A 24,773-nucleotide genomic window follows, 5' to 3' on the forward strand; every position below is an offset into this window, starting at 1 on the left:
CAGGCAGAAGATATCGGATGATAGAAGACATTAAGATATATGGATAGTGTGCGGAGTCTAAAAGAAAGACAGAAAATAGGGAAAAATGGAGAATGCTGGGCTTCCAGTGAAAGACCTGCCCTTGGGCAGAAAACTATAAATGATTGAAATAATACAAAGGAAAATTTATGCAAAGAACCAGATATGAAATATATTAAAATTTAGTTTGGACTGAGTAATAAGTAGAGATAGGCAAAATATGAAATTTCATTTCCTGCATTCCTGTTGGCTGTTAGCGGTATGGGAACAATGATTGTTACTATGTACCGTTGCAATGCATTTAAAGCTAAAAAATGATCATATTACATAATATGTTGGTAAAATCTTCGTACTTCATAAAAATCGAAATATTTTTGTCATGTTTTGCACGATTTTTTCCCTCCGTTTATCCTTCTGTACATACCTGGGCCCTCACAGAGAGGCAAAAGACGAACATCGAAATATGCCAAAGGAAAATGGAGAGGAAGATAGTTGGCGTTTCACTGAAAGACAAGGTCTCCAACACGACACTGCAGAAAATTACAGCTTCTGAGAACATCACAGAAAAAGCCCTCATAACGAAGTGGAAGTGGGGTGGTCATGTAGCAAGGCAGCAACAAGGCAGATGGGCGCGAGAAACCACCATGTGGGACCCGTACATAGGAAGGAGAACACAAGGCAAGCCAAGAAGAAGATGAGCATATACATTCAAGCAGCAGCTGGGAGGGAACTGGTCAACCATCGCCCGCAACAGAAACGAGTGGAGAAAGATAGTGAACAAACTCATATAGAACTAAAATTTGACAAACTCTAGTGTATCTCACATAGTGAATGTGAATGTGAATATTGTTCACGTGAAATAGCTCATCATGTGAACCACACCAACCGAATTTCCCCTCCTGTAGGAGGCCCTAGCCCTTCATGGGACACAGTGGCTTCATTCATTCATTCATTCATTCATTCATTCATTCATTCATTCATTCATTCATTCATTCATTCATTCATTCATTCACCTACCGTGAACCAGCCTTTGCAGGTATTATAAGGAGGCAATAGAGATGTTTTGAAACAAACTTCAAAAACCCAAACCGCACATTCCATTAACATTTCGGTATTTCCAAGAGCAAATTAAATCTCCAAATTCCACTTTAGAGTCATTGAACTCGTAGCGTCAATTGATTTGAGAAGCCAAAACAAAATAAGTGTTCCCTGTTCCACCCTTGCATATATTTTATACTCTACTGAAAGTCTTTTCAATATTGCCACGTCTATATGCCTACGTGTAAATTAAAGTTTTAAATAGATTTCAAACATAAATTTTACTGTCTTCTTAACTCCTGCTCTTATTGGAATTCCATGGGTTTTTCATCGTACAAAACAATATTAACTGACAGAAGGTGTCACCTTTTATCAGAAAATATAGAAAGGTTACTTGTGTTGTATTGTAAACAGTGTTGAGTCCAGCCTAAGTAAGAACATCTGAAATTTTTTTCTCTTCAGTGTGGAAAACTGGTAAGGATCTTATGATCCTGAAAAACTGTAATTATGCACATTTATTGCATTTTATTTGTATTTTATTTGGCAGCGTAATAATATAGACAAAACCATTAATCTCTAAAGGCTTATTTTGTAATAATAACGTAAACCTGTTCCAAATGTAATAGAAAGGAAGATATTTTAGCATTGTAACATTTACCTTATGTTTAATATTTTGGCAACATTTTCTTCAGTCTCTAGTAATGACAGAATGGCATAATGTTGTAAATTAAGCCAGAGAGTGAGATGGGAATAAAATTAGAAGAGCTAAATGAGATGGAGGAACAGCATTTACCAAGAAGTTAAACTGCTTAGAGAGAGGAACTGGGAAAGTCGAGTTCTTAATAGTGGAGAATGGGAAAAGCTCTGAAGAAGACCAGACCAGGGTCCACACAGGGCTGTCAAGCCGATGATAATGATGATGATCATTCATTAAATATTTTGAGACTTAAACATATTTCTAGATTTTAATTAAATATATGATTTTCATAACTATCACTTTTACTTTTAACTTTGTAACATGCCATTAGGAAAGTCCAGGAAAACGGCGAGGGTTTGGAATTTAACGGGTTACATCAGCTGCTCGTTTACGGGAATGATGTGAATATGTTAGGAGAATATCCACAAACTATTAGGGAAAAAAAGGGGAATTTTACTTGAAGAAAATATATGATTATGTCTGGTGACCAGAACATAGTACGAAATGAAAGTATAAAAATTGGAAATTTATCCTTTGAAGAGGTGGGAAAATTCAAATATCTTCGAGCAACAGTAACAAATATAATTAACACTGGAGAGGAAATTAAAGCAGAATAAATATGGGAAATTCCTACTATTATTCGGTTGAGAAGCTTTCGTCTTTCAGTCTCCTTTGAAAAAAACTGAACGTTATAATTTATAAAACAGTTATATTACCGGTTGTTCTGTATGGTTGTGAAACTTAGACTCTCACTTTGAGAGAGGTACAGAGGAACTCTGATAGTTTATAGTGTATTTGTGATAATATAATACGTACATCTATTATCAGGCAGTACATCTCACTTGACGGTATGTGTCAATGATGAAATGATACCTAAAGCATTCCACAGCATTCGTTTTGCTGGGGTTTGAACTCGTATCTCTGGCGTAAAGTAGACGTTATAAGCCGTTCGGCTAATGGAAGTGATAAGACTCGAAGTCTACGTATACAGCTAAGAAAGATATTGTTTATTATCGTTTTGGATAAGTTCACAGAAGATTCATTTGCTGTATTACTGTAGAGACCAGAGGTTCAAGGACGCATGCTCGTATGACACCCTCAATTACAGATGGCGTCATGCGGTACAAGTAAAAACAATAGCGAAAGTACATTGGCACTCAGTTTAACGATGTAGAATACCACTTATTTTTGTCGTGAATGTCCCGGGCATTAAAAGCGAAAAATAAAATACAAGAAAGTGATTCTTTATCTCCTAGAAGAACAAATCAGTCGATTCATGTTAAAGTAAATTTTGTGGGAAGTTGGTGATGCTATGTAGTGACAGGCTGACAGTGCTGCCATCTATACTTATCAATATTCACGAATTAATTTACATATGGGCAAAACATGTTGTTTCGTGGTCTGCATAAAATGTATGGGATCAAACTGCTACAATACAAGATTTTCATATATTTATTGTGACAGTAGCGACGTTGTCAATCCTTTTAGATAGTCATAACCTCAAAACCTGTATGACAGATTCTATTCTTGGACAGTTTGAATGAAACACGTTTCTGTGTGTTCTGAAGGGTTATTTTCCGACGTTTTGGGACCGCCTTATTCCACGAAGGCGGATGTATGTCAATTAATTCATTTTGAATAGGACGTGAATGACAGTAGCATCAGGGTTAACGTGGTTTGACTGTCAGTAGTTTCTAGAAAACAAATAAATATATAGCTATTGTACAGGAGGGACTTCGTCATTAATATTGTATGGCGGAGCTTCTTTTTGACGGCGTGTGACAGCTAAACTACATTCAAGTCAGACCACTGCACTGTGTCTAATATACATTTACTAATCTGAAAGTTTTACATTATGGATTGCCCTTATTAAGTATTTACTAGTAATTATAATGTATAAACCCTGTCGGAGGGCGTGAACGTGGATTGAAGTTTATTATTCTAATTTCCTTCCTGTTCCGTATATAACTTGAGGTGAAATCAAGATTGGTGGTATTAAAAAGTGAATTCTGAATTATTAGGTACGCGGAAAAAATTATTCAGTTTTCACATTTATGCCTATTCCATAGCACCTGAAATAAACTCGTCTCCGAAAACTGTTACTTCGTACAGAAAATTCAAAGAAAGATCACCATTGACTTTAAAAAAAATTATACTACTTAAAATATAGGCATATTATCGGCATGAAATTTAAATGGTTTTGTCCTACCACACCGGCCAGTATTAATATTATAGTGAGAGTTCACTACCATTTCTTTGAAGGTAAACTATGTTGAAAAGCTTTCTCCAAATTTTGGGTTCTTGCGCCGTGACAAGTTGAATATCCAATGTTAAGGGGAGTTATATGCCGGCTCCATTGTCAGTGAAGGCAAGAAGAGGGGAATGGAATCACATTTCGGTTGGGAGGGCATTACGACCCGGCACTGCGACCTTTCAAGACCTATTCCGCTAACCCTCAAGCTATAATCTTTTCGTTGTAAGAATAATCCTACAGTAAACAATGGCATGTGACTGAAGTGAGGCTTGATTGGCCGCAGTTTGGCGCCAGAGATTCTCAGTAAGCGATCTCGCCCACTGTTGTACATTCAGTTTCATGTTAAACATTTCCCGTTACTTGACAAAGTAGACCTAACCTTACTACTATGCATTCGTTTGCTTAGGAAACTGTTACTTTATAATTAATTAATTGGATTCAACTCACCTAACTTACTACTGTATATACATTCAACAATATTTCTTTCTCTTCACTTTATTTATTTATTTATTTATTTTATTTGTTTATTTATTTATTTAAATTCAAATATACAGAATAAAGAAATATAATTAACAAACAAAGAGAAATACAAATAAAATAATACAAGCAATATAAAAAGAAGATACAGTAGTATTAACAAAATTTGAGACCGAATGAGTAGCGCTCGTGCTCGGTCGCAGTTCAGATATAATATTAAAATAAAAAATAATAATAATAATAAAAATAAATAGTATGTTTAGTAACCACACACATTGAGGATGCAGAAGCCATAATATCACGTGCTTATGAGAACAAACTCAAGAACAGACTACCTTAGTATTACTCTTAATATTCATCCGCTTACAACGTAAATAACAAAATATAAAAGTAGGGTTTCTTTTACATAGCGTTTTACATATGAATGAAGTTATATGTTTCGTCGTATTTATTAACTAGAATTCAAATTTTATTTAAAAAAAAATACAAGGTAATGGTTTCCAAATACGGAACTATATTTTCTTGCGTCGTGTGAGTGTTTCGACTGGGAGCCATTAGCATTTTTCTTAAGGCCCATTCACAGTGAAAATTAAACATAACCGTAACATAAACACAGAAGTTTGCGCCCAGGCTACCAAATGGGATCATTCACAATGATTCACATAAGCATTGACATAAACATTACCGTAAGACGTTAACATGAAAGTTTGCAAACTCCATACTTTCATGCTTATGCTTACGTGATTTGCAAACAGAACACAATCGTGCAGCGCTGAAGTATACGACAGAATATGAGGAAATGACGTCGTCGTTATGTTTCCATGGTTACCAAGTATGTTTGCTGTTATGTTTATGTTCCCATCGTGAATGATCTTGATTTTATCGTAACGTTTATATTCTTACGTTAACGCTTATGTTATGTTTAATTTTAATTGTGAATGAGCCTTTACAGCGAAAAGGGTATAGACACATTCCCAAGCTAAGGTTCGCTGCAAACCCAAGTTTCTAGCAGGCAACCCCACTTGTACTAGGCCAGCCTCCTCAGCCGGTGCTCTGGGAGTGTTATGGAATGATGACGGAGTGGAGAAATGTTGACGGAATGATGTACTGTATATGGTTAATATGGGAAAGGAAAACCCCGAGAAAAACCCCAACTGAGACATTGTCCCCCACAAGTGTCACTATGGATTTTTCAATGGAAACTTCCAGCCTTGACTAGAACCCAGACCGCCTGCGTGACAGACGTGACACTAAGGTGTCACCGCAAGAGCAAGGAAGGGGGCATTTCTATGTTGGATTCTTTGTCAACAGCGTTCTCCTGGAATGGCTTTACTGTAAGTTACCATCTAGTTAAAAATTTAATAATTTTGTCCTCTATCATCGTTTACTCTCCCTCACTGTCGTGAATTAATCGTAATTATTTTAATAGTAAATTGCGTTCGAAAATCATCATCATCACTATAACCATCATAATCAATTAATAATCAATATTTTCGTACCGTCGAATCCCAGCGAAAGTTCATCATTAATATTTTTATCTCGAATCTATTTCAAATCTATGAGACAGGGGGATCAAAAACCAACTAACTCCAATTTTTCACAAAATTGAGTTATGGACTGAATGATGCTTTTTAGTTTGTCCCGTATGCGTGGAAGTCAAGAATATACTAATTTCGACATTCATCTGCATTCTGGGTGCTGTTTTAAAACTCGTGGAAATCAGAACTCCGCTTACTCTATGGAATAAGAGAGTTTTTGCATTCCAAGCTTAATTTCCCGGTAGGTGGCAACACTATCGCTCAACCAGCTGAGCAAAGTGATACGGTATTCAGAATCTCACAAAAAATATATGAAATCCATGTAAGTAAGACTATGAAAGACACAATATGGAGTCGGTTTAACTTCCAGAAGCCCAATACAGATGCATCATTCCCCAGTCAACTGATGTACAATTTAGCATTGCCATTGAAAGAAGAAAGCGAAAGGATTGCAAATTTTAATGCAGTTTATTTCTGAGGAAAGTAGGATGTATTACCAAACTCTGTTTGCGGACAGTAATAATCTAGATGCACAGAAAGAACGTGAGTGTGAGAGAAAAACAGAATCTGTAACATGAATCAAACTGTGTTAACATTTTAATATTGTTTGTGGTTATATTTGTGTATTTTGATGTGCTTTATGGTAATTTTTGATTTTATGTCTCATATATTTGAAATAAAAAAAAGTGTAGAAATGTTAATCTTCATAATAAACTTATATTTTTTTTTTATATTCCAATGTTTCATAAGGAAATCATGATATACTTATCTTTTTTCTTCATATGGCTCATATTTATTCACTTTTCTCAATTCATACACTGTGGAAGTCAGAAAACCACTAACTCCTGCAGTGTTTATTTCAAATTATAGCGTAAGATAGGGTAATGTAAAAATTTAGGTTTTAAAGTATTTAATTGATAAAGAATGTAATTTTACACAATATTAATAGGTAAGTGTATAATATTTGAAGTTAGTAAGACATATGATAAGTTTATTCTCTCTCCTATAAAATTTGGTTTATTGGAATTAGGGAGTTTTTGTTTTCCCTGTCTCAATTCGGACTTAACTTAAATGCAGATAAATCACAAGCTATCTTATTTGCGAATAAAAGATTAATCCCCGATATTAATAAGCTGAACCTTCCTCCTGTGACTTTGAATAAAGCCATCATTCCATTCAGTTCAACTGTAAAAAACCTGGGAGTTCATTTTGAATCTAATCAAACAATATGCAAGAAAGTATTTTCCATCCTTCACTCATTATAAAGACTGTACCATTATCCAACTAAATTAAAGCATTCTCTTATTATGCCTCATTTCGATTATTGTGAAGGCTTATTCAGTGATCTCAGGGTGGATTTATCCCAGAAACTGCAACATTTTCATGATGCGTGTGTTCGTTTCATTTGTAATGTACGCTACTACGATCTCATTTCACCTTCTTTCGATAAATTATCGTGGCTCAGGTTATACGAGAGGAGAAAGTTACATTCTCTTTCTCTCTTATACCGAATTTTGCACACCTGTGTCGCCTATTAATTATTTGTTCGATTCCACAATCTTTCTCGCTATCATAACTTAAATACTCGGTCACAACACGATAACACGCTAGAAATTCCATTTCACACATCATCTCTATATTCTTCATCTTTCACTGTTGCTACTTCTCGTCGCTGGAATTGTCTACCGCCTGAAGTCAAGGGTTGCCGAACTTTGATTTCTTTTAAATATAAATTAGAAGAATATCTTATGATGAGTTGTCAGACCTAATGCGTTGCAAATATTTAATGCAATATATTCCACTATGTACAAATTTGCAACGGCAAAACTTGCAGTGTATGATAATGTGAAACATGAGTTTCCATCATGTACATAACGTGGAATAAAAGGGAAAGGCAGCTGTGAAAATAAGTAGGCTATTCTCTTACAAATTAAGATTGGTTAAACATAACACCTCTACTGATTGGTTTTCCTTATTTACATAAAACTTTGTTTATGCAAGTGTTTAATGGAAGTAGTTTAGATTCTGAAATCAAATAGTTTATTTAAGGCATAACGCTAGAGATGATTTTCTCCTTCGACACTTCAACACATCTGTGTTTTCAGTTGTAAGAGATATAACGCTTCTAATAATACTTTTCATGCTGTAATAGGTGTAGCTCAGATCACCGAACGGTTGAGAAGATGGGAAAGAATATAACTCAAAGCATTAAGATTTCGAGCTGTTTTCATTTGTTTCAGAGATGATGTGTGAAAAGGAAACGGTTCGTTATAAAAATCTGTTTACATTAGCACTCCAAATTGTTTCCATTACATTATAGTTCCACTAAGGAAACGTTTGAAATTGTAGCTGCGAGCTGACACTGAAAAAGAGGAAAGTAAATGGAGCGAAGGATCTCTACTGTACAGTAAGACATGATTTCTAGGTGTTTGTAAAAGCGCTGGAATCGATCCAAGTTATTCAGACATATAAAAGCAACACTAAACCCTTTAAGAAATTCACTCGGCTTGAGAGTTTATTCGAGCCACGTTCATAAAAGGGCGCTTGAATTTCGCTTTCGTCCTTTCCACCGTTTGTGTAATTGTGTATATTTAAAATCTCTTTTATGACTGTTAGTACATTCATATAATGCGAAATGTGCAGGGTTTTGTTGACAAATTGTGCAGTAAATTTGTGGAATTGCGATTTCCTGTATAAGCAAGAGCGTATGATGCCACTTATCTGGACATGTTCATCAGCCATCAGATACTACAATTTCTATTGACAATTCACTTTATATGCGTGCGACGAGAGCGGGTTTCCACAAATGTATATAATATCACAACCTGGCACTACTTCATCCAACGCTCCCCACTATTCTCCTTCGGATGCGCACTAAAATTGGCAACGTCGCAGGACGCAGACTCGGAATGGAACGCTGAGGACCTCTATCGGCTCACGCGGAGGAAGTACTCCAGTTCCAGTAAAACCACAGCTTAGAGCTTTGCATGGCCAGTCGGAGAGCGTTGCGCGTGGTGTGAGGAGGTGTTAGCGTTGCAGCAGTCCCATCACTGTTCTATGCTCTCTCTCTTTTTATTCTTGTTGGAGTGGACCTTATCTCATCTCTACTGTGACTGGGAACTACGGATATCCATTAAGGTTTGAGGAACTGATTTGTGAGGACCACACATTCGCTGTCTCTTAGCTGTTAGATGTTAGTAGTGTTAAAAAAAGTTGTGTTGTTGACGGGTGTTGGATGCATCCAGACTGCCCCTCGTTAGTGTATTGTGTTCTGTGTTGTGGCGTTCTGATCTGAGAGGAACTCTGAGGGGCCGGCACACAAAGGAGTTGTTCAGTGTGCGGGCTGTTGCTGCCTTGATCAGTGGAAATAGTTCTTTATATGGAACTCCGCGTGAAAAGCGTTGCCGGAGTCTACCTAGGATGACTAGGCCATCGGAGACTCGGTGCATCAGTAGGAAAGAGTGAAAAGTGTAGGTATGGAGTAAGCGATATGTTTGCTTCTGTTCATGTGTGTGTTTGTATTTGTGATGTGTACCGCAGTGTTTCGTCCATCGCCATAAGTGTTTGTTGCTGTTCTCAGATTCCACAGGTAGGAAATAGCCAATTGTTTGTGACAGATTAATCAAAGAGTGAAGGATGTGTTAGATTCCTCCGAAATATTTGCCGCTCGGGAGAAATCTTAATTTATAGTTCCATAATACTTAATTTGTCTCGTGATTGATTCGAAATTTGTTTAGGTATGGCGAACTATAATTTTTGTGTGACGTTGATTATCCGAACAAGAGACAGACGCGATGCGCTCCGCCTGGGTCACTGCGAGCTGCCTGCAACCGCGGCTAGTGTAGCTCGCCGATCCGCGGACTGTTTGCCTATGCTTACGTGAGAGATTTATAACATAGGCGTAATGAATCGTGATCCGATAACCTGCCGTGTAGTATAATAAACTATTCCCATGTGTAGAAACGTCAACTTCCTTATGAATATATTGAAGTTTCTTTCACCTAATCCTAGTAATTTTACTACTTGATAATTCAAGCCATAATTTCAGCGCTTTAAATTGGTCTATATTAAAGCTGCGATTTATTTAGGAATTTATTACAAATTTTCTTCGACATTTGTTGAGATTTGCTGTATAATTATGAACATATTTAAACAAAGCGATAGAAATAATGTATATCTACTTAGGCCTACCGTTCAACGAAATAAAATGTTACGCATAGCTACGTAGGTATATATTGGATTATGTGTTCGCTGCGTAAGATGATATTACATTTTGAATGTTAGATTTATTGAGATTATGAAAGGAATCGTTTATTTATTTTGAAGTCTGAGAGTTCGTCTCTTATCGGTATTAATGAAAGTTTTAAATGATAAACCGAATTAGAACGGTTATATTTAGTGTAATATAATCATTACGTTACATCGTGTTTATGTCGCTACAATTTTTCAATATAAAATATGCGATACGCATGAAGTACAATTATAACTAATGACATGATTTTTTTTTATTCGAATCCACGACATAGCCTACGCGTAATGCGGTATTTTCGCGTGGACGTACCCTGTGCTTCAATAATAAGCAATCCACGTATTAATTTTGAATCTTGGAACGTGGGTTCAGAGGTTGCCATTTTGTATCTCAATTTCACGGTAACCTTTCAGGGCCCCCACCCGATGCTTTTACTTACTGCTCTTGTATAAAGTAATTATATTGGTAGGCTGTATATCGCAGGATAATACCGCTTCCTTAATTTCTAACTTCTAGTTTTTTTAACGCCGGATTAGTTATAGACGATTTTTTCAATTGTATTTTATTTCAGGTCCGAGCCGTAGATAGTCGTCGTCAAAGCTGTACGCCCCTGCCGAGACCACGGTAATTCATGTCTAAAAGGAATTACCAATTTTTATTACAGGTCGTTAAGCTTCTTTCAACTTTCTGAGCTACATTTAAGTTAAGTCTTCCTTCATGTGCAGGATCAAGTAGGATGCACAAGTAATTAACATTATGGAAGTTCATGACCATAAGGAAAAAATCCCTCAGGCAATATTAAATGGGAAATTTTACGCTCATTGGTGAAGTTACGAGCATAAATTTGGAATGTCTTAAATCTGAAATGAAATGGGACGACTAGCACATTACAAAACTCAACGCATCAACAAATCTTTAAAAAAATGTTACTTTCTATTGTCCGCAAAGCTAAGTGTCGGGGAAAGATAAAATATACAACCCCTCGCTCGGTATAATTTATATGCAGATATGTATAATGTATACCTATATAAGTTGTTTCATGTTTCTTTTTTATTTTGTTGCAATTGATGGTGCCGTAAGGAAGGGGGAAAATAAAAGCAACGCCTAGATGTGAGGTCGGTCGTTGGAGTTGTCGGGAGAGAGCCATTTCGTATTTTATATTTTTCGAGTCTGGCATAAGCATCTTTGATAAGGTACATAGTGCGATCTAGCTAATTTTAAAATATTTCTCCAGAACTGAATATATTAGCTGCTTTTGTTATAAATACAGTATGATGAGACAGACTTTAGTAATTTTTTCACCAGTAATAGCTATTATGTATTGGATGTAAAAATAATTCAAAATCACGTTTTATTTAACTACGCTCGCAACTGCCGAGGTTATATCAGCGTCATCGGTGTGCCGGAATTTCGTCCCGCAGTTCTTTTACATGCCAGTAAATCTACTGACAAGAGCCTGTCGTATTTAAACACACTTAAATGCCATCGACCATCGAACCCGCAACCTCGGGCACAGAAGGCCAGCACTCTACCGACTGCGCCACCCAGATAGATTATTGGATGCAAGAATTTCAATTGATGTATGTATAAATTATCCCTGCGTAAACTAACATAAATGACGTGACATACTTGAGAAAAATGGAAATTATTGAAGACCACTGATTCACGAGCGTTCATGAAGATATGGCCGTTGGTACGTGAAAAAGTTTAGTATATTAATGTATTCATACATAGGCGTATATAAACGTAAATCAGTGCTGAGTACATATCTACACTAAACTTACAGAAACATTTGTAATAAATTAAACGTTGAAAGAAAAAATGATTTAAAGAGGGCTTAGTACACACAATAAAGGAAATCTAAAGACTTTTACGTCTACAGATATGAGATCATGAAATTGGAAAAAGGAAGAAAATATACACTTGAAAGTGGTGTGCGTTATACACAGTATAAGTGCGAAAATGTAGGTAGCAAACTTACAGCGCAAAGGAAAATATAATAAATAAATAAGAGCTTCGAATACAGTCATGTAAATTCTCTCCGGTGTCTCAAGAGTATTGGAATGAATTCTCGAGGTTTTTCCTGCAACGTGACGAATGTACGGTGTCTCAGCATAGCTTTCGTAGCTAAGAGGATATTGTTTTCAGTGAATGCGACGCATATAGGATTTGAGGTCTGTTATGCTTCTATCTTCCAACACTCGGCCGATATGTGATGCGGTCGATAGGATATCATCTTTCATGGTAGATTTGTAAACAAGCCACGCTGCATGAGCTCAGCGAAGGATTAGGCTTCTTGGCGGCCGTCTTCGCGTGCATCGGCGTTCCTGTATGCGGAATCTGTTTCGAATTAACCCCAGCTTTTGTCACATCCGCGATGCTTCATTCTCATTCCATTTTGATGATATTGGTACCCGAACGAGAGAAGAGTGTTATTTTCTCGGAATCGAAATTCACTAAACATACATTTCACATACAATTTCAAGGTATGTATGTGTGGAATTCAACGCTTGCAGTAACCATTTCTACTACATAAACTTTATAATAAAATGGAACATTATCAAATAAATTTACTGATGCATTTCATTTTAACTTTCTCTCAAGCTTCTGGATGCGAGTTTTATTCAATCTTTCACACTATATCTCCGTTTACTTACGCCGAACGGACTCTTGAGTTGGACCAATAACTCACAAATTCCAGACAGCGCGAATGCCGTTGAAAGCTCACCGTAACCTCAATGAATTACAATCAATTGGTGAGTAACTGTTCTATGTTGGAATATCTATCTGGAAAAAAGTTCGTTGTATCGCTAGCTGCATATACAACTAGCGCAGTTTCAGGCACTTTCTTAAACGGTCCTAAACGATTTCACGATTGGATTCCGCGAATCTGTACTGAACAACTCAGGGTCTGTATAAAAGACAAAAGCTCGCTTTTATAACCGACAATCTGCCATGACTTACTCAAAATTCGAACAAATCACTATGGCGCAACGCAGGTGAAGCGTTGCTAATTTCACTGACGACATGTCAGAAAATAAATGATAAAAATGATATATATATATATATATATATATGTATATATATATACATATTAGAATACAAGTGACGGGAGAAAGATAATAGTTTAGCGTGAGCGCTTGTAAGTGTTTGGGTTCGTATCGTTATTTCTCTTGTTCTCAGTCAGCAATATAAACTCAATAGCATTGTCGAAAATACGTCAGAAAAAGCGGAAAGTAGACCGTTATACGTATTTCTTACGCTATCGCATTGTGCAGAAAACAATGTTGAATACAGCGGTAACTGTGAAGTAGGAATGTGGAAGGTGGCCACTTGGGTCTCTTGTTAGTGAATTTATCAAGCATTAAGAATCCAGCCAGGCCAGTGACTTCCTCGTTGATCTCGAACTGTGAGCTTCTGCAATATACAGCGAATGCAGTGCGCAGTGAACCGCATCACACGGCACTCAGATTTTTTTTTTACTAATATTCGTTTTTAATAAGTAGTTTATACCACTTGAAATAAATTTATTAAGAATCATTCGGATAGGGTGTTATATGACATATTCGACGGCTTTCGAGTGAATTTTAATAGGGAGTAATGAAAATTAATTTTACTCCGTATTTTATCATTTATCGTCATCACCGTAAAGGATGGGACTTTCTTATATGTTGCGTCTCCGCTCCGTAACAATTTGAACACATTTGACATGTTATAGCCTAAATAGCGGAATTCTGTCCATGTGGTTATCACGGTGGTAATTATATGTCTTACTAAGAAAATATAGACAGATATAATACAAGAGTTTTTAAAATAATAACTAAAGTAACTACTAATTCTTAAAAATCGGGAAATATAAATATAGATAATAAATTTAGTAAACCTTCCACGTCCGTGGGAGTTGTGCCACTACTCCGCCGTGAATCGAAGCAGAAACCTCTGTATACGTAACCAGACACGCTAGTGTTCAGTTATCGTGCTGGAATTTTTTTTTTTTAATATTCAAGTTAACCAATATCCGATATATGTACATGTGTTTAATGAAGTACGCCTAGCTTTGAAGGAAAATATATTTTGTAAAAAATAATTATTATTTAATATTTACTCTATAGAACTGGGAATTTAAACATATTTACCACGAGTAAGCGGCCATTAATTTCGGTATTTCTATGTGATTAATTGCGTAGGAAAGACATTAATTAATTCTTCCCATTTTCAAATTGGCGTGTTGTATACGAAGTGTTTGCCTTGAAGCAATTTAAATAGTACTAAAATTTATTTAGTATTTATTTTATGGTAGTGAAATTTTTATACTATTTACCTGACTAAACTAACAAGAAGCAGAGTTTATGTATACATGGTTCATGCAACTGTAAGGAAACTCGTTAACATCATTTAGAATATTTTAAAACTTACGGGTTCCGTGTTGAACGGTTGAGATCTGGCTTCCAGGCAATTTAAGTAGGAAAGTATTTAAAAATTTAGTAATTAGGCTATTTTAAAGTGTTCTATTTTGTAGCCCCATTTACCTAAAGTGGACCGATATAATACAATATTTGAAGGATATTCAGTGATATTTTGAATGCCTGCAGTTATTGTGAGCATAATTCGAAGTTCATGCCTTCTGGCGTCCTGTCAATGCAAGTAGAAAAGACTTAGCATGCTGTTAGTTGTTTATTTTATAACTGGAACATCTAAGACGTATTCATTCATCTTAAAGCAAAAGGCCTAATACTAACCAGACATTGGACAGCGGCAAAAACGTTGGAGTGTTGTGAAAATTACATCGCTTATGTGACTCAGATGAACTACAGAACTGCATTCATTTTTTTTACTTCATTTGATTCATTGATGTTTGAATAAACTTGACAATTCCTTCAGATGACTAATACAATGTGAATGATTATTCATAAGCTGAGGAAGAGAGTAGGTGAACGCGTTGGTATTGTTTCGTCATACGCCACGTAATGGAACCGCAATGAAGTTAGTAATGCTCTTTTTCATCATATATTATAGGCCTATATATGTCTAACGAGAATCGAAAATGCTTCACAAAATGTCGCCTATTGCAGATAAGTTTCGTCGTGTTACGAAAATAATGGTCCGAATTTGTTTTTCCGATACTAATTAATGACTAATTTTATATTATAATTCGTGTTTAAATGAACACATTCCTCGGATCTTCAGCGTGACGCTAGACGGACGCAAAGTGCGGCGAAGTAACGGTAGAAAGGCGAGATCCAACACATTACACAAATTTCAAAACAGGATTAAAAAAATACTACAGTGACTAACACAACCTTCAAATCTGCGGCATAACCGTCGTGTATAACATAGGTAGCGAAAATAAAATATTAAAAGCGTTTCTGTATGGTTTGAAGTGTTAGTTAGTTGCACAGAACTCGTATGAAACTGAATAAAGTGCTTAAAATATATCATATTCATAATTGAACGTTGAATATCATTATACTGTGTAGTATTTGCAAATTTTAATGCTTTCATAACAGAGCCAATTTTATCAGGAGTGCAGTCAGCGGGCACAGAAATTGTAATTTTCGTACCTAGAATGTGTAACATTATTTTGTAGGAGATTTAAAAGTTAAATCTTCTGAAAACCGCGTCATTTGTCTTAGAAGTTTTTGAAATGATTAGTAATGTTGATTACAACGTTGAATTGTGCGACATAACAGTCGTGTACAAATTGGCTGGCGAAAAAAATATATATATTAAAAGCGTTCTGTATAAAGTGCGTAAAACATAATATTATATTCGTATTGAAACATTTTATTGTATAGTATTTGAAAATGTTAGGTTTGTTGTATAGTGGATATTCACAATGCTTTCGTAACAGGAGCCTATTTGTATCAGGAGTCCAGTCAGTGGGCACAAAACTTATAATTTTTGTACCTAGAATATGTAACATATTTAAAAGTTAGCCCTTCCAAAAACAAACTGTATTTTTGTATTAGAAGTTCTTGAAATGGTTAGTAATAATGACCACAACGTTGAAATCTGCGATATAACCGCCGCGTAAAACATGGCTAGAAAAAATAAATATAAAAAAGCGTTTCTATATCGCTTGGAGAGTTAATAGTTGCACGGAATTAATTCTAAACTGAATAAAGTGCGTAAAATATATCATATTCGTATTGGAACATTGCACTGTACAGTATTTTAAAATGTTGGGTTTGTTGAATAGTGGATATTCATAATTCTTTTGTATCAGGAGTCCAGTCAGTGGGCACAAACGTAATTTTCGTACATAGAGTGTGCAACATATTTCGTAAGAGATTTGAAAGTTAACTCTACCAAAAAGATACCGTGTTCTTCGTATTAGAAGTTCATGAAATGATTAGTAATATTGATCACAACGTTGAAATCTGCGACATAACCGCCGCGTAAAACATGGATAGAAAAATAAATATAAAAAAGCGTTTCTATATCGCTTGGAGTGTTAATAGTTGCACAGAACTCGTTTGAAACTGAATAAATGGCATAAAATAATGTTATATTTGAAAACTTCAGGTTTGTTGTATAATGAATATATACAATGCTTTCGTAACAGAAGCAAATTTGTATCAGGATTCTAGTCAGTGGGTACAGAATTGTCATTTCCTAACCTAGAATGTGTAACATAAGTTTTAGGAGATTTAAAAATTTAGGTTCTAAAAACCGTGTATTATTATTATTATTATTATTATTATTATTATTATTATTATTATTACTATTATTATTATTATTATTATTATCGTTACCACTGTGTACAACAAATGTACTACAGATTCAACAAGTTAGGCGCGTTTGCCTACTGATGTAGAGATGCACTCGGGCGTGGGTTCGATACTCGCTTGGGTTGGTTACCTGGGTTGGATTTTTTCGAGATTTTCTGCAATTGTCAGGCGAAAGTTAGGTAATCATATGGAAAATCCTCGGCCTCATCTCGCCAAATACAATCTATCACCAGTTTCATCGGCGCTAAATAACCTAGTAGTTGACACAGGGTCGTTAAATAACCCAGTAAATAATTTAATAAAAACGCTGTGTAATTTTAATCCCATTGAAGACCATCCTAGAAATATCTACTGTAGGAGTTGGCGGTTATCGGTTCCATAGCTGGAACAGACCGAAAGCGTTAAACTATAATATTGATATAGGCTACATTTTTAGGCTTCCGCTGTGAGTGTGATGAGAAATAGACTTTCATGTATTCCACGTTCTCGAAACTTTGCAGGTTTCATCATCAGAGCAAATAGGCATGATCAGAGGGGTCGCCTACTCTATTCGGCTCGTTGGCTACTCCAAACATCATTTGTCAATTTTTATACATTGGACAATGAAAAGAAAATTATATGTAGATTATATATTTTAAACCTGTGATGTTAGACGTCTACTATATTTTAAATTTTCAATTGAGTTAATACGACAATCTAAGGTAATCACCAAATGAAAGAAGATCGATGTTTCATAAATTGTTACCGGGATTAATTGTTCAGTTTCTAACGTTCATGAATCTATTTAGTATTAAATAGATCTCACATTCATACTGTGGTTGCTGATAGTCTGAAAAAGCTCTGTTTTAGTTTAATCTCATATTCAACGCCGTACTCAGGAATTGAATTTGTTTTCAGTATGTCCTGCTTGCCTATGCGGATGACGTGAATATGTTAGGAGAAAATGCACAAACGATTAGAGAAAACACGGGAATTTTACTGGAAGCAAGTAAAGAGATAGGTTTGGCAGTAAATCCCGAAAAGACAAAGTATATGATTATGTGACGAGAATATTGTACGAAATGGAAATACAAAAATTGGAAATTTATCTTTTGAAGAGGTGGAGAAGTTCAAATATCTTGGAGCAACAGTAACAAATATAAATGATACTCGGGAGGAAATTAAACACAGAATAATTATGGTAAATGTGTGTTATTATTCGGTTGAGAAGCTTTTATCATCCAGTCTGCTGTCAAAAAATCTGAAAGTTAGAATTTATAAAACAGTAATATTACCGGTTGTTCTTTATGGTTGTGAAACTTGGACTCTCACTTTGAGAGAGGAACATAGGTTAAGGGTATTTGAGAATAAGGTGCTTAGGAAAATATTTGGGCTAAGATGAAGTTACAGGAGAATGGAGAAAGTTACACAACGCAGAACTGCACGCGTTGTATTCTTCACCTGGCATAATTAGGAACATTAAATCCAGACGTTTGAAATGGGCAGGGGATGTAGCACGTATGGGCGAATCCAGAAATGCATATAGAATGTTAGTTGGGAGGCCGGAGGAAAAAGACCTTTAGGGAGACCGAGACGTAGATGGGAGGATAATATTAAAATGGATTTGAGGGAGGTGGGATATGATGATAGAGAATGGATTAATCTTGCTCAGGATAGGGACCAATGGCGGGCTTATGTGAGGGCGGCAATGAACCTGAGGGTTCCTTAAAAGCCAGTAAGTAAGTAAGTAAGTAAGTAAGTAAGAAGTAAAATTAAATATAACAGAAAAATCAACCCTTGCTTACTATTGTTTTCAATAAAGGATAAAAATCACTAAACTTTTCCAACCGTCGTTTTTCTCTGTAACGGGTGTGTTTCCTTTATTAACAGCTAATAATATTTATAATAGCTTAGGCCAACATTTGAAGCAATTTCTGCGGAGTTTCGTTTGAAACGCTAGAATAAAAAGGGATTGCAGGTCAGGAAATGAAAAGAAATATACAGTAATTTGATGTTCCTTTTTAAGTTGAAGTCTCGAGAAATTCCGATTTTGGTTTTGTAGAGAATAGAAGCGGATTGATTTTTAAAACGCTTTGAGTTGTCTGTAATGGTACATGATGCATTTCCTATTTATTGAGCAAAATGCCGTTACGTATTATTCTACGATAAAATTTTAGAAAGCATTTAAGAATATCTGACGGAGGCATTAAAACTATATATATTACATTTCAGAATTTCACTCACATGAATTTACACTGCATTGTTCCTTATATATGCGATTTTTTGTTTTCTTTTTTCTTTTATTGATTCACGCGCTTTATGTAGTTTCTCATTTTTATTCTCTACTGGAAATATTGTTTCTTTCCATGTGTTTATTCTTCCGTAATTCTTTTGTAAGATGGTGGCCGTAATACTGATTTAAATGTATTACGTCATATTGTGAAGAAATAACAGCGAGAAAATTATTCGAATAACACTAACGCTTAAAGTAATAAATTCTTTTAGCAAGTTTTGTGTAAATTTCACAGATAAGCGACATTTCAAGTTTCTCACAGCTAGGAGTAATTAAGAAGTGCATAGGTAGACTACCTATATTTAAGTTTCCACGAAATTCTTTCCTTGTAGGTGAAGAGACATTGATTTACAAAATACATAAAAATTTTTTAAAGATAACCATTTTTAGAAAAAAATATATACCGAGAAATAGAACTTTTAACTTCTTATATATCTACTAGGCCTACTTATGTACAATTTAAATTTTAGAGTTGTGTAATTTTATTGTTGATGTCACCTGTTTTCCTTTTTACACGCGTTCTTTACTATCTGTGTGATGTTCTACACCGATTAATTGAACGCAATGACGCTTGGTATTAATGTAATATATTGCCTATTTATTTATGAATATATCCAACTACTATTCCAATGTTCTTTGAACGAATCACTAAATTTCCTCTTTTCGATAGTTACAGAATTCGTGCAGATACACGTTTAATTTATGTGGACGAGACCGTGGCATTTTGTACGAGAATATTTCTTTCGGGTAACATTTACTGTTTAATAGAGAGATTCTCTCTCATAATAAATGATGTAGAAGTTCATCAGTTTATATGTTCTGGGATGTTTATATTTTCATTATGTCGAATATATGTGGCTATTTACAGTTAAATCTCCTAACTTTCGTAATTAGAGCCACCTATGTTTTCTCCAAACGGTCGTAGTTTGTTAATTGGATTCCTTAGTATTTGCAAGAAGCAAAACGGTCTTCAAGTAGATTTTCCTTCTAATTATTTTCCGCATTTCGTCTGTTAAATTATATGTTATTGAAAGGTGTTTTCTTCCGCGGTAGTTGAAAACAATAGTGTTTCTAGATGCTCATCCAGCGGGAATAGGTTTGAATTCGAGGCAGGGGAGTAGAAATGTTGTATCCACCTGAATTGGGAATTTGTCTCATGTCGTTTGTTTCCTCTGTGTTAATTTTAAGCACTGGCGTAGCGGCTAGGTAACCACGTAGTCGGGGAATTCGCTTTTTCTTCAAGAATGTTGATAATATAACAGTGAAGGTGGGGTAGGCCAAAGGAAGCAATCCCGTAGCCTATCACATTATTATTATTATTATTATTATTATTATTATTATTATTAAAATGTGTCTCATTGAAACTTACAGCAGAGTTCCTATAGGCCAGTTTCTATCTGATGCTTTTCCAATTCACTGCGGGCTAAAGCAAGGAGATGCACTACCATCTTTACTTTTTAACTTCGCTCTAGAATATGCCATTAGGAAAGTTCAGGATAACAGACAGGGTTTGGAATTGAACGGGTTAAATCAGCTTATTGTCTATGCGGATGACGTGAATATGTTGGGAGAAAATCCACAAACCATTAGGGAAATCACGGAAATTTTCCTTGAAGTAGTAAAGCGATAGGTTTGGACGTAAATCCGGAAAAGACAAAGTATATTATTATGTCTCTTGACCAGAATATTGTACGAAATGGGAACATAAAAATTGGAGATTTATCCTTCGAAGGGTGGAAAAATTCAAATATCTCGAAGCAACTGTAACGAATATAAATGACACTCGAGAGGAAATTAAACGCAGAATAAATATGGGAAGTGCCTGTTATTATTCGGTTGAGAAGCTTCTATCATATAGTCTGCTATCAAAAAATCTGAAAGTTAGAATTTATAAAACAGTTATATTACCGGTTGTTCATTATGGTTGTGAAACTTGGACTCTCACTTTGAGAGAGGAACAGATTAAGGGTGTTTGAGAATAAGGTTCTTAGGAAAATATTTGGGGCTAAGAGGGATGAAGTTACAGGATAATGGAGAAAGTTAGTCAACGCAGAACTGCACGCATTGTATTCTTCACCTGATATAATTAGGAACATTAAATCCAGACGTTTGAGATTGGCAGGACATGTAGCACGTATGGGCGAATCCAGAAACGCATACAGAGTGTTAGTTGGGAGACCGGAGGGAAAAAGACCTTTGAGGAGGCCGAGACGTAGATGGGAGGATATATTAAAATGGATTTGAGGGAGGTGGGATATGATGATAGAGACTAGATTTTATGTGAGGGCGGCAATGAACCTGCGGGTTCCTTAAATGCCATTTGTAAGTAAATATTATTATTATTATTATTATTATTATTATTATTATTATTATTATTATTATTATTATTATTATTATGGAATGGAAATAACAGAAAATCGAAGTAAAATCGAAAAAAATATGGCTCCCCGCGTCCCACCACAGATCTTCTGGACTGACAGGAATCGAATCTCGTTCTTTTTTCTAAGAAGCAGTCTGCTCACTAAGTAAGCACTGAGCCACCTTCAATAACATTCTTGTCGATCGATATCAATTCTCACCGAACCACACCTACTTTGTATTATAAAAACGCCGTTAGAATCGCCACCAACATTCATTGTGGCATATTTTATTAATCTGTATTAGGACAAGGGTAATATTCATTGTCCTGGAAGTAAATCTCCGAAATGTAATCACTTAATCAGTGATCCATTGTGGTTTGCTATTATGCTTTATAGTGATAGTAATTTTTAACGTTATCCTTTCAGTCCTTGGTGTCAAACTTTTGAAGAGACTTAGGTTTTATGACTGTGGGAATTCTGCACGCTGTCCAACTTCACGGTTCATGCAGGCTCAATATACAATCTGTGTAATTGAACAGTTTTGGCTACCAATCGTAGAGCTCTTGTCATCAAAATGAAACATTTGTCGCCCTCTACTCCCCCACACCTTCATGCCCCTCTTCCCCTCGACAGTTATAATCTATACACAGCCAGAAAAAAAGTGTTATGAACTGGAATGGAATAACTTGAATGATAAAGTGTGAACTAGCCCGGATCCGATCGTGCGTGTCACTAGATATTCCGTATTTCAGTCCAGTTTTGTTCACGGTGCAACTACATTTTTAAATCGGCAATGCGTTTAAAGGATTACCACTTTTCATAAAAAAGCATTAAAAATTGCGCTCTAAAAATTTTACATCCACTTCTGTAATACTTCATAATCACCGTTATAGAATTTGGTTCCGTTGGTGTGAATGCAAATCTCTGTAAAAATGAATTTAACAAGTGAAATTGCTATCACGTATTTTCTTGCGGAATGATTTCTGTTCTCCCATAGTCTTGATGTCATCTTCTCACGGTACGCAGACCTGTTTTGCTAACATAATGCGGTGTAAATAACATAACCGCATTTTACGGTTTACTTTTTTAATCCGAATGTGAGATCTGAACGAAGTAAAGGGTTTTAATTCTTGAAAGTGAAGCCTGATTTACAATAAACTGGAAACGGAAACGACAACGAGAACGAGAACGGTAATGTTAAATTAAATATATTTTCGTTCTCTTGCTCGTCGTTTCCGTTCCTGGTTCATTGTGAACCAGTCTTGATTATGACGAGGATAATGATGAGATGACGATTATTAACACACTACAATAGGTATAAACGAATTATGAGTTGTTTTTTAATTTGTATAAAATACATAAGCATTATTGTGACATGGTATTCAATTGAATAGTATTTATGCATTTGCTTAGCAGGCCTATAATTGTATTTTTCCAATGTCTAATAAGTATACTTGATTTACCGTTCGAGACCCCGAGATTGGAAACGCGCTGAGACTAAAGGCTGGTCCACAAGAAACCGGGAAAGGAAACGACAACGAGAACGAGAACGGAAATAATGTTAAAATAAATGTATTTAAATGTGAGCATTCACAATTAACGAGAAGCTTGCCGGAGCCCGGGAACGGGAACGTGAAAATTAATTGTGAATGCTCACATTTAAATACACATTTATTTTAACAATATTTCCGTCCTCGTTCTCATTGTCGTTTCCGTTCCCGGTTTATTGTGGACCAGCCTTAAGTGGATCTGTGTCGGACAAGTGCTGTAGTGGGCAAGGTTTTCTCGTTACACTCCCCTTTCCTGGGTCATAGTTTAAATATTTCTTTGTAAAATGAAGTAGTTTAGATTTTTCGCAATGGTTGAAGATGTAGCGTATTTATCTATAGATTGGCCGGACGCTAGTTTCATTACCAGCAGATAAGTGAATATTTCTTGATTCTTATTGTCTTAAATGGTGTCCTTGGACCGTGCTGACCACATAACAAAGCAGTCATACAGTTAGTGAAAAAGCTTGATGTCGATCCACAACATACAATGCATTTGATACGGGCCAAAGGACTAAATTCTTAAGCGGATGTCATGATACTGGTCTCTTGAAATATAATTTCAACTTCGTTTTTTCTTTTGTATTTCCTTTCCAAACAATTTTGGGGAATTTGAATTGATACCGATTTATTCGTTCCACTATCGTGAATAGACCTAATTCATTCATTCATTCATTGTGTTTTGCTCAAGGGCAGGTCTTTCACTGCAAACCCAGCATTCTCCAGTCTCTTATTTTCTGCCTTCCTCTTAGTCTCCGCATATGATCCAAATTATGCTTTCATAAAGATACGGCGTAAATACACAAACCATTACTATTCGACGTTTCGGTCTCAAACCTCTATATATGAAATGTATGCTTTATCACTATTATAGTGATAAAGAAAATGTTATTCGGCACAAAAATCTTAGAGACGAGTATTTTGCATATAAAATATTTGTCTTTGATTATTTCAGTTGTAGGCCAATGCATCAATAATTATTAGTTTACATATTTCAGTATATTTGTTAAACAGTGGTACAACAATGCTGTATTTTCCTCCAGTAAACGCGGAAAGATTCGGTTAACTCTTTCACCGGTATGAAGAAATACAGACTTAATCACAAATTAATATAATTTCTTGTTGAATAAAAATAATTCAGTTTTGTACTGTTCAGCCTATCTTGTTACAAATTCAGCTTACTTACGGGAGTCAGATTTCTGAAAAGAATATGGAGATTAATCCACTTCTAAATGGTTAGCGCGTCTGGCCCGGGTTCGATTCCCGGTTGGGGTAAGTTATCTGTTTGAGGTTTTTTCCGGGGTTTTCCTAAATCCAAATTTGAGGAAATGCTGGGTAACTCTCGGTGCTGGAACCCGGACTCATTTCACCGGCATTATCACCGCATTCAGACGCTAAATAACCTAAGATGTTGATAAATCGTCGTAAAATAAGCTACTAAAATAAATAAATAAAGACTTCTAAATGCCTAAAAGGATTTGAATACGAACAGCGTCGTGTTTGGCCTTTGTTATTTTGTGTCTCTTTACCACTCGACCGGGTATTCCATTACTTGTGAATTTGTAATAATGATTTTGATCCGTAAAGACGAA

General features: G+C 35.6%; 1 protein-coding gene across 15 annotated transcripts in view; it reads left to right on the plus strand.

Annotated features, from left to right (window-relative positions):
• Positions 1 to 24,773, plus strand: part of Cirl (Calcium-independent receptor for alpha-latrotoxin) — a 1,849,656-nt gene that overhangs the window by 1,265,220 nt on the left and 559,663 nt on the right. For 6 of the 15 annotated variants that reach the window (XM_069837577.1, XM_069837569.1, XM_069837580.1 and 3 more), the window contains exon 1: positions 8,997 to 9,492. The exons of 3 other annotated variants lie outside the window; for them this stretch is intronic. The gene's annotated coding sequence lies outside the window, so the exon portion shown is untranslated. Of the gene's footprint in view, positions 1 to 8,996; positions 9,497 to 9,593; positions 9,612 to 24,773 lie in introns of those variants that run through there. 6 more of the 15 variants (XM_069837582.1, XM_069837584.1, XM_069837585.1 and 3 more) reach the window with 4 other exon arrangements.

Source organism: Periplaneta americana, chromosome 10, assembly GCF_040183065.1.
Source record: "Periplaneta americana isolate PAMFEO1 chromosome 10, P.americana_PAMFEO1_priV1, whole genome shotgun sequence".
Classification (NCBI taxonomy): Eukaryota; Metazoa; Arthropoda; class Insecta; order Blattodea; family Blattidae; genus Periplaneta; species Periplaneta americana.